General features: G+C 43.6%; 1 long non-coding RNA gene across 2 annotated transcripts in view; it reads right to left on the reverse strand.

Annotated features, from left to right (window-relative positions):
- Positions 1 to 596: 596 nt before the first annotated feature.
- LOC122175642 overlaps positions 597 to 8894 on the reverse strand; it is a 34838-nt gene continuing 26540 nt past the window's right edge. Inside the window, exon 5 of one of the 2 annotated variants that reach the window (XR_006177460.1) lies at positions 597 to 771. This is a non-coding gene — a long non-coding RNA (uncharacterized LOC122175642). Of the gene's footprint in view, positions 772 to 6402; positions 6440 to 8894 lie in introns of those variants that run through there. The other variant, XR_006177461.1, reaches the window with a different exon arrangement.

An 8894-nucleotide genomic window follows, 5' to 3' on the forward strand; every position in this document is an offset into this window, starting at 1 on the left:
AAAACAGTTTTTTGAGGAGTGGAGAATCTCAGGGAAGTATCTTACGTTGAAACTTAATAGGTAGATACTCCCGAGGCAGCTTGGAGAAACAGTCACACATATTTCATTTCAGTAAGTGGAAAATATGTGGACAGGCTGCCAGATTTATCAGCCTCTTTTGTGTATTAAGCTGCTAGGGTAGAGATGAAGAAATTGTGTGGCTTTTCTATCTCACAGGTCCACCCCCTGCTTAACTGTGCTGTCTGTGGTATTGGTTCTGTTACTGGCTTTTTTAATTGCATTATTAGTGCCTTTCCAAGACAGAATGGGTTCTCCGGGCCAAAGGCTCAGCTTCCTGACCACTTACCCCTCTGCATAACCTCTCTGGGAGAAGCCTGGGTAATTAATTTGTTCACAAGGAGTGCTTGCAGGCTGTGACCCTTGGACATTTTCACAGTAGTTGCAAATAAAGGAAGAAAGGATTCACTCCAGAAAGATGTGACATTTATATTTTGGAAAACAAAACAGAACACCTTTGAAAGGACTTTGTTCTTAAGAGCACAACAGAACTAACATGATAGTCACTTTAAACTCCAGAGAGCTTTTATGTGGGTTTATAAAGACCAGGAATAAAGCCAACTTGGCTCAAAGAATGTCTCATTTCTCTTGACCACTTACACTGCTGAGTTTCCTTAGTGTTTTCGTGATTACAGTGTGCATTCCCCATCCCTTCTATGGCTGGATCAGACTGTCACGTTGGAGTGCGAAGGTGAATTTCATTTCCTTGCGGTCCTATAGTTGAAATATGATGGGACAGACATTATTCCTTTCAATGCATTTTTTTTCTGGCAATCTGCTTCATATTTTTGAGTAGATCTTTTGAGGAAAGTCTACTTTCCTTCCCCAATTTTCTCTCCAAATAGTCTTTTAGCATCTTTCTCTGAACCAAAATGATTTATCTTTCTCCCTCAGATAATTAAGTCAGGTGCATAATACAGTGGAAAAAAAAGCACATTTTAATTGATTAACAGGAATTCCCTGCTTCCAGCAGTGCAATCACTAAGCTAGTATCATAAAAAATGCTCAGAGATGATTATGAAGGATTCATTCCTTTAGGAATGTTTCTATGTTCCTTCTTTGACAACAGATCTGGGATTAGTCTCATTTAGAAGTGTGTTTTCCCAGAGCAGGCATTTATCAGTGTTTGGTTTCCCAGTGGCTCATTTCTCCTCACTAAAAGTACTCCTTAAGTGATCCTCCCCCAATTCCCCTGTGAAAAGGGGATCATTGACATAAATCGGAAACCTTAATCTTGATGACTGTACAGACAAACTGATCCCAAGAACCAAGTGAGGACAAAACATGTTTTTATCCACTGGCCCATGCCTACCAAGTTGTGGAAGCTAACAGATCAGGAAGCACATCCACATGTATTGCTACAGCCAAGAAAATCCAAGAAACCTACATTGTGACAACAAGAGGAGAAGAGCTCCCTACATCCAACAGAATCCAGTCTCGTGCTAAATAAGGTGGCCTTTCCTATTCTTTCTGCCTATCTCCTAGTCCCTACTCACCAGCTCACTCTCTCTGCTCCTCAGCCAGCAGCTCCTCTCCCCCCCTGCTCCTGCCTGTGTTGCAGGGGCAGATAATGCACATGCTGCCCCTGCCATCTGGAGCAGTACTCCTCACTCCTCACCATCTGGAGCAGCAGCCCTATTGCCCTGTACCTAGCTGCATTTGAATGGGAACAGGCAAGTAGTGTTGGGAAGGGTCATCTCCTGACCCTGCCATATCGACTCCTCTGAATATGCCTTCCCAGGCTCTGCTCCCTTCTGCCTCCACAAGATCAGCAGTTGCCTGCTGTTTGCCCTGCAGCCCAGCATGTCTTCAAACGACACCTTTCACATCTACAACCCTCTAGCCTTATATTTGTGGAGGTGAATATGAAGCAATTGCGCCCCAACTCTGCAGCCTCCAGCCCAAGAGAGTCCAACTTCATACCATGCCAAAGGGAAAGGTGAAAAGCATGACCCCTTCCTGCTGGCTGGATCCTCTGGGAATGTGCCCCCCTCTGCCCCATCCAAGACCTATGTCCTCAGAGCAAGGAAGTTTGTGTTTCTCCCTGCTGAAGGGCCAGAGGTGACCCCTACCTCTCCTCACTCACTGAGCTGTATATAACACAACAGCCAGGGTCCACAGCAGCTTGTGTGAGAAGCAGCACTCCAATGTGAACAGGCTGTGTTGAGGGTCTTAAGACAGGAAAGGTCAAAAATCCAATGCTTTTGCTTCCTGTCACACAGGTAGGCCACACTGATGGGCAACACATCTTAAATCTAGGGAAATCCAATAACAAGTTATTTCTAACTGATGCTCAAACAAATTACCAAAAGATGCAAATTGAGACATCCAGATGCACCTACGGAGACCAAGGTTTTTGCAATAGCACATTAGACAACTTCTTCCTAACATCAGTTCTCATACTGACACCAATTAAAATCAAATCTGACCCAAGACAAGAGATAATCTGTGTAGGGAAAAAAACACAACATAAAATGAAGCCCACAGAAACTCACAGAGAGGAGGGAAGTTCAGGGATTTCAAATGACAGCTCCTCTTTCACATCCTGTTTTTCAGGATGTTCTCCTCTTCTGAGGAGTATTCAGCCTGAAATGGTTTGTCAATACCAGAATCCTCTAAAGATCCTCCAACAGGAGCAGGAAGCAGCACATCACTGCGCTGAAGGTGACTTGGAAGCCACACAACAAGCCAGCCACCTGTCCTGTGGCTGGGCTGGCCTGGCCACCCCAGCTCCCTGATAAGGGACCATCACAACAACATGTGAGACAACTGGAAGGCAAGGGCTGTAGGTTACTCCAAGCTTTGAGGTCTTTACAGAACATTGCACTGGGAATAGCAGGAACTTAAGACCTATGGATGCAAAGGACTCTACTGCTGGCCATGGGTCCCAGAGAGCTGCAGGGCTGACAGTGAGCGGGGCCAGCAGTGCAGGCCGTTGCTTACAGGGGTGGCTAATAGGCAGCTCCTGCTCCAAGCAGCTTCCTGGGAAGTTGAGCACTGACAGACAGCACTAACAAGGCAGCGAGATTTCATTCATGCTGAAACCTAAAGGCAAGATCTAGTGAAAAATGGCCACTGGCCAAGTGGTAAAATAAATAAGGCCAGTGTCAGGAATAAATCTGAAATGCTGGACAATGCCAGAGCTAATCTAATGTTAGAAACAGTATTTTAAAGCAGTCTGAATCTAATACATAAGCAGCAGTGTCAGTGAAGGGAGAATACCAAATTTATCCCAGGTGAGCTTGTGGCTGCTCTTTCTTTGCACACATTTGCATCTAATTCAGTGCAAATCCAGTCCCAATAAGCACATGTAAAACTGCGATTTCCCCAGATCCTCTGCACTTCTGTCCTCACAGTGCCACCTCTGCTTCTTGCCCAGCTACAGAACTCCTCAGAGGCCCAAGCAGGAGTTTTTCCTGGAGACTGGGTGTTATTTGAATACAGCAGAGGCTCAAAAAGGACAATATCTCTTACCCCTTTCCTGAGTATCTTGCATAATATGAATGAATGTGCCACTAGTGCTTTTTCAGATTTCCCTAGTTCTCTCCTGTATTGCAGAAATCGCACAGCAGAATTTGGTGGAGTCACAGTAGGGTAACATGGGAGTCAGATATTCAACATGGGAAAGCAGGAACATAAAGAAAATGAGCTGAGGGCACTGCAAATGAAAACCCTCTATCAGCTATGGGCCAACCCGTGCTCCAGCCACTGCTGTCAGTAACTGCCTGGGGGCAGAAATTTTAATGTTGTGCCAGAGCCCACACAGAAGCAGAATGATACGTTTGATTTCATTATGAAATCATACCAAGCACCATAAAGTATCAGCTTTCAAGTTCATAATTTATAAATCAAGTGTAAATAGCCCATATTCTGAGCTCCTCTCCAGCGTCTTTTTTATCCTTCCCCCATGAAAAATTAACCAGTCCATAAAATAGCTTGTAAATTTAAAGCAGTCATGTTTTTCAAAGTAAATCAACACTGCAACTTTACAGCTTTCCTGGAAACCCTGAAGCATCAGGTGGCTCCAGCCACTACTCTTAATCCCTCATTTTAGGTGTCCTGCCACACTACAGCAAAGATGTTCCACCCTTTGCTGAGGTTCCTCCTGCAGACCTGTGCCAAAGACAAGGTAAAGCACTTTGTGGCAATTGGGCTATCCTAGTGCAGCCTGGCAGACTGCTTCCTTCAGGGGCTGCTGGAGGAGCTAGCATCATACCCAAGATGTAATGAGAAGAATTAGCAAGACTATTTTTATCATCAACTTTTCAAAGCAGAAAACTCACCCCAGGCAAAGCTTCTGGTCCACGGGAAGGAAAACAATCAGACCCAGATCTGCCAGCACTAAGAAGATTCCTTAAGAGACCCTTTTACAATTTTGTGACCCTCTCAGGTTTGCCCCTGGACAAAAGGCTGTTTTGGTTTTACAAGGCCCTCCACATACAGGTCTTCAAAGACCTGTGTTCCTGTGCCCTAGCATAGGCATTTACCAATCCCATAACAAATAAATAAACAAGGGGCAGCAGGCAAGAAGGCATAGGAGCAGGTGGACTGAAGCACAGACTGGGGCAGGCACAGCACTTGAGATGCTGGAGCACTGAAGCAGAACACAGCAGAAGTGCACTGAGAACAGACACCAGACTGCTCTAGAGAGTACCTATGGAGGTGCAAGGACAGTCCTCCATGCAACTGAATGTGTGCTTCTGTCCACCTCCATTCTCTTCTATCATCTCTGTAGGTGTTGCTCAATACCAGATAAAAACCCATGAAGCCTACTGAAAAACAAAGATATTCCTACACAAGAACTCTTCCTTGGAACAAACTCAGTGGTGCTCTGTGCTCAGGCAGGGATTGTAAGAGAAATAACAAGATTTCAGGGCTGCTGCAACGAGCTGAGTCACACTGGGATGTTAAGTCTCACAGAGGAGGATGGTATCAAGAGATGCAAATGGCACAAAGAGCACCAAGGGTTTGCTCTTGTGACGGATTTCTGTATAAAACGGTTCCACAGACAGAAACTCTTACTGTTAAGCTCTCACAAAATAGCCAACAACTTTTAGCTGCAAAGAAAAAATAATCCCAAACCATTAGAATAATCAAAGCAGAATAAACACAGCATAGGGATTATTCTTCCCCTTCTGTACACGTTTTGTATTCCCTCTCCTTTGCAGTATAACTATGGCTGTCACAAACAGTGCATCGCTATGATAATTTACGACAAAAGTGGCACATTTAATTAGATGTAACACTAACTTATTCATTACATTCCTACAATCAAACACTAAAATGGATATTTGTCCTATTGGGACAAGATGCAGAGATGAACGGTACAACTTTATCTCTGCTGCGTGTAAAATACCCATAATTGAGCAGAAAGCCTGATCCCAAAAGCTTAAAAATGTAACGCCAGAGAGGCAAATGTGATTGGATTTCTTCTAATCTCATCATTTTGCTCCATATGTGGCCCCAATCTGTTTAGGATTGTTAAAATTCCTGGGTATTGTAGTACGTTCCCCAGAGACAGCTGGAAGAACTCGGACAGCCTGGACCAGATGGGATGCCAGCAACTCCAGCCAGGAACAGCAGAAAAGAGGACAGCAGTTAACTCCTTCTCTGTTGGCTGCCTCAGAACAGATCCAGAAGGAAAAATCATGCTTTCCCATCAGCACTATACAAGGTACTTGGTGGAGATCTTGAAAGCAAACTGCTGCAGACCCTTAGGACAAACAGAGCAAAGACCAATGATTGCATCCTTCTGATAAGTGGTTCTGCACTTGAGGTAGAAAGTCCCACGCGTACGCGGAGGAAGGAGCTCTCCCAGGTGCCCGAGAGGAAAGCAAAATGGTCAAAACAAAACCAGTACCTATGAGATGAAAGGCCTCATGGCCAGATTGAAAATGTTTGTAAAAAACTTTTGGAATAAAATACGAGCAGGGACTCTTCCTCCAGAAAAGAGAAATTTGGCAGGACTGTGCTTGATTTGAGAGCAGAGTCTGGCTAACATTACTTGCTGCTCTACAGCTTGTCATTAAGAGGAATTAAACCAGCACTTGGGAAACTGTTACAGAAAAGACTCGGATGTTCCTTGTTTGTAAGGATGGATTAGTCTGATTTATACGAGGTTAATCCTTTGGCATGTAAAAAAAACAAGACCACAGCTAAAAACAAAATATGGGATTACCCTATTAACATAGCGCACTGATTATCAACAGTACGACTCCTTCCCTTTCTGTAGCTTCCTCAATTCAGCAGCTCTTGGTTGAATTGACAACTTCACACCATGATTCCATACCTGCTCAAACAGTTACTTCGATGTCTTGAAGGGAATTTTGTAACCGCTTTAAAAGTCCTTATTTGACAGGTCTCAGTCTAAAATCCTGAAAGCCTGGGGGAATGGTAAAAGGAAAAGGAAATGAAAATAGCAGCTCAGGACCTTCAATACTTTTTTAATTCACAAAGCTGTTAGTGTAATACTGAATCCTGGCTGGGGACCCGATTTTGCTATTGCACAGTATTTGCATTTGTGAAGGAACACAAAAATAAGGAATTCCCCCAATAAATTGGATATAGTACCATCAGAAGCAATCACATCCTGCAAGAACAAAGCCTTGCACACAAATTCTCCCATATACAATATGCAATATTTCTCTCTGGACTCCTCTGAGTAGTTACAATCACACTTAAAATATGAGACAATAATGAAGGGTAATCATGTTTCCATATTTTCAGATAACTTCTTAATAAAAGACCTTCCTTTCAAGACTGTCTACAGTATCACTGGGAAAAAAATAAATTCCTTTTTCAAGTAAAAAAGTAGCAGTATCTTGCTCCCTGGAAAGTGACTGCTAAGCAAAAATCCTCATCTGGAATTTCAGCAAATACAGCTATCACCCCTATATAATCCCCTGGAGAATTCAGAGGCATGCCAAAGCAGGGGTTATGGATCCAAAATGTGGCAGGCCACTGACTCTTTAGCCTGTAAAATCAACACTCAATGCTGGGACAACCCATTTCCTGCTGCAGGAAAAAAAAAAAAAAAAATCCCAAGTCCACTTTTCACCTAGGAGCAGTTCCCTGTCTTTCCAGCTTTATTAATGCTGCTAAATAGAAACAGACCAGGGCTTTCCTTATCAGACAGTCCTCTGAGTGTTTGTGCATTGCCAAGGATTGGCAAAACCTGAAAGAAATAGAAGCAGTTGCCCCACCATTGTACCTCACCATGCTTGAAGATCCAGACTTTTGCTTAGGCTTCTCTCTCACAGTTTCAAAGGAAAGTGTGCTCCTTTCTGGATCCCAGCTGCATGCCTAAGAAGATGTTTTCTGAGCAGTAATATTAACCAGCAATATGTTAACTTCTCAAGGATCTATTAGTTCTGGTAGCTATCAAGCAGTGATTCTGACAATTCCTCCACTTGGAAGCAGACTTTTAAAGAAATTTGCACGCTTCTGATAGCCATCAGGACAAGTGAGACTTTTGCCAAGAGGAAAAGATTATTACTTGCAGCCATGGAAAATGCAAAAGCTATTTAGATGCTATAATTTCCCCTGCAGATCCAATACAGAACATGTACAAAAATGTCAGACACCCATAGCTGCTTGCCTCCAGTCAGAACTATGAACACAGGAGTTAATGCTAGTTAAAGAGGTATTTTTAGACAGGTACATAGCTGAGAGCCAAAGGACTATCAATTTTGAATCAGATGTTTGAAAGACATAGGCATATGTGAGCATCTGAAGAACAGGAAAGGAGAACATTACTTGTCTCATAACTGAAAGATTAGATTTCTATTTCCCCATGCACTTTTAATGTGCTTACAGAGTTTCATGAAATAGAACTCCTGGGGCAGGGCTGGGGACACAAGGAAGCTATCTGTGTACGCAGCAGCCTGGGCTACAGCCAGGGCCTGATGCAGATGGGCTGTGGTGGAAATCCCAAGCAGCCCTATTACCACGCTTCAGAGCATTGTACTGGGGAAGAAACAAGACACCTTAATCTCTTGCATTTTCTGATGAAAACAACCTGATCAAAGACAAGCTAGCAGCGTGAACAATTTCTCACCAGGAAGACCTGTGGTGAGGTTTTCTCTCCCTGTGCCAAATGCAAAGACATGGTAAACTTCATGGGTCAGGCTGGGCAGGTTGTCTCCTAGAGGCACTCTGAGCAGCCTTCTGTAAAGCATCCACAGAAAAAGTAACCTGCTGCAGGCAGGAAGTGCTGGAAACAACTGCCAGGGACTGCAGGATGCTGCTCTGCCTCATGGAAGCCTTTACCAGGACTGCTCTTCCTGGAAATACACACCTGAAGTGTCTTTGAGAGCTTCAAGCTAGACTTCTTGTTCCATCAGAATTCCATCATTTTTAGCATTACTGATCTTTCAGCAGGGCTACTACATAAAGAGTATAATTCACATATTAGATGTTAAAAGTGGCTATCTCCTGCATTTATTGATGGCCAGCAGGGTCGGGACAACAACTGGATCTCTTGTGCAGCCTTTCTGAAGTTATTTCCTCAGCTCTGAAGCACAACAGATTCACTGTAGACTAATCTTTCCTATTGAGAAATCTGTGGTACCAATTGTATGCTAAATCAGTGGTTGATTTATCCCTGTTGCAACGCCACTGAGTTCACTCAAGCTATATAGTCCATAAGTCAAGCTCTTACTTTCCCAGTAGACAATACTGGTTTTTTTTCCTTCGAAACCATATGAGTGAAGCTCTGGATGCACCAGTGTACATCCTGCTCCAGCAAAGCATATAAGCACATACATGGGAAGCATGAGAAACTACTGAGGAACTGGTATACCTCCGTAGCTATGTCACCTTGTCAGCCTCTTTCTCCT

Source organism: Lagopus leucura, unplaced genomic scaffold (assembly GCF_019238085.1).
Source record: "Lagopus leucura isolate 7727_CA_CO unplaced genomic scaffold, USGS_WTPT01 Super-Scaffold_739, whole genome shotgun sequence".
Classification (NCBI taxonomy): domain Eukaryota; kingdom Metazoa; phylum Chordata; class Aves; order Galliformes; family Phasianidae; genus Lagopus; species Lagopus leucura.